Source organism: Nothoprocta perdicaria, unplaced genomic scaffold (assembly GCF_003342845.1).
Source record: "Nothoprocta perdicaria isolate Ctin4 unplaced genomic scaffold, notPer1 scaffold_226, whole genome shotgun sequence".
Classification (NCBI taxonomy): domain Eukaryota; kingdom Metazoa; phylum Chordata; class Aves; order Tinamiformes; family Tinamidae; genus Nothoprocta; species Nothoprocta perdicaria.
The window spans coordinates 1167512-1169945 of NW_020455445.1; positions in this window are offsets into that span (position 1 = coordinate 1167512).

Genomic DNA, 2434 nt, shown 5'->3' on the forward strand with positions numbered 1-2434 from the left:
GCTGCTCGCCGGCTGCTCGCCCGCGCTGCTCGGCGCGCCGCTCTCCGCAGGTGAGTTGCCGCCCGCGGCGCCCAGGTGGGGACGGGGTCGCGCGGGGCGCGTTCCCGCCTGGCCCGGCGGGCGCCCTGCGGGCAGGTTCGCCCCGCCGAGGGGCTGCAGGCGCCTCGCAAACTCTCCGTCCTTCCTCCCTCCTCCTCTTCCTYCTCCTYCTCTCGCGGCCGCACTGCCGGGCAGTGTCGGAGCGCGCGGCGCGGCCGGAGCTGCTGCCGCCGCTTCCCCGCCCCGGCCTTTCCCCCGGGAAACTTTTCCCTGCGCGGCACTGGGGAGCAGCCCCGGGCAGGCACCGTCCGCTCCCGAAATCCTCCTCCCAAAGAGTGTGCGAAGGGGAGGAAGGAGCGCACGGGGCCGGCGTCTGTTTTGTTCGGAAGCCGCCACTTTCGCGGCCCTTCTCGCCTCCGCTCCCCGGAGGTGCTCGCGGGTGCCGCGGGACGCGGTGCAGCGGCGGGGACTCGCGGGGGCCGGGTCGGGCCGCGGCGGGGACTTGGGACGCACCTGAGCGCGGCCGCCCTCGTCCTTTTGGGCGCTCCGCTCCGGGCTGGGGGGTCGCGAGGCGCCGCACGAGGGGGCAGCGCGGGAGACCTCGGGCTCTGCCCTGGGCTCCCTCGCAGCGCTTGGGCTGGCGCCGAGCGCGCGCCGGGGCGCGGGGTCCTCCCCGGCCCTGAGCCGGCTCCTGGGAAAACTTGAGCTAGGAACCTGCCGCTCGGGAAGGAACGTGCGCTCGAGAGACTTGGCAGGGCTGCTTCCCAGAGGACTGGGGTGCGCTCAGGAGGCACTGTTACAGGAAGGCCGGAAAGGAGAAAAAAAAAAAAAAMAAATTTAGAAGTTTGAGATGTGTCACTGTTAATTAAGAAATGTACTGAAGCAATAAGAGAAATTGTGCCGGTCCAAACAGATTGCATCCCTCCTGTGTGGCTGACTTGAGTGCGTATAATTTAATATCTGCGTATTGGAACCACGGGATTACGTAAGTGTCTCCAAGCCTTTTACCAGGGGAGAGAAGCACACCATATATGCAGCTCACACGTTGTAGGAGCTGATATAATAAAATATGCCAGAACAGATGAAATAAAATATGCCAAAGCATAGTTCATCTCTTCATTTTATATATATATATATATATGCATATGTATAAGATAAAGAAAGAAATCAGACCAGTGACTGTTAGTGGAACTTGTCAGACTAATGTTGATGGCAAAGGTAGCTCTTCCATGTAGATTTTCACAATTTGTTCGCTGGTACAGAAAGGGTAGGGAGTTGTGCTAACTTACACAGTCCATGATATTTCATACTCCGAAGGTGGAATGCAGCCTTTCTTGGAAGTACAAAAAGGTTTGTTCCTTGCAGTATATGTGAAGTTAAAAAGAATGCATGTCAGAAGCTAAAGTTTCTACTTTCTGTTGTGAAGCATTATTTAAAAAAAAAAAAAAAAAAGGCAACCCCCAAGCCTTGTACAAGTCAGAGCTTCAGTAATTTCAGACTTTCTCAGACTTTCTTGGAGCTATGGAGAAATATATCTGTTGGCAGCTGATGCTGTCAGTATACTCAGTTTAAGGCATGATGCTCAGATCTTTGACCTTTTAAATCTGTTCTCTATCTATGTGTTAAGGGCAGTGTCCCCACTGAGCACTTGCTTATGACTAGATTTGAATGCTCTGCACCTAATAGGCAATACGAATTCTGTTATTTTTAAGCCAGTCCCTGGTGCCAATGTGCATGTGTGTGTATGTGTGTTTTCCCCTATAATGCCAGTTGATTAGAATTAGATAAGGGCATCCTAATGTTAGTGGACGCGTGGTGTGAATGTTGGGTCTATTTGCGCATTACCGTGGGGCCTCTCTGTAGCCTTCCAGGAGATGTTTCTGTAGATACCGCACATAGAAGCATTTATTTCCTTCAGAACAAGCTCCTCTGCTTTTAACAAGGCTACTGTTTTCCAAGCATCCTGCTTTGACAGCCTTCCCTCTCTTCTTAATACAGAAGCCTGTATGTTTTCACACTCAACTTAATAAAATACATTTCCCACTTCCTTTGTATTCTCTCATTTTGAATCATAAGAATTCAAAACKGTATTATTTTTTCCTGTTCTTTAACAAACAGTTCACATTCAGCGTGAACTTTTCTTTCTCCAACATTGCAATTTCGATTTTCTTTCCTTGCTCTTTTCTTAAGCTCTTTTGCTTAAGAAAACACGTTTTCTTTTCTTAAAAATTGTTATTATGATGATGATTTTATTTCCTTTTTCTTATACCACTCTGAAGCAGTGAATCTTGGTCAGATCCAAGCTTGCTCATATAATTTTCAAAGCTTTTATTAAGGGTCCAATCAATTTAAAGAGAGTCTGAAGTGTCTTTACAAGTTGGCTTTCTGCCAAGTG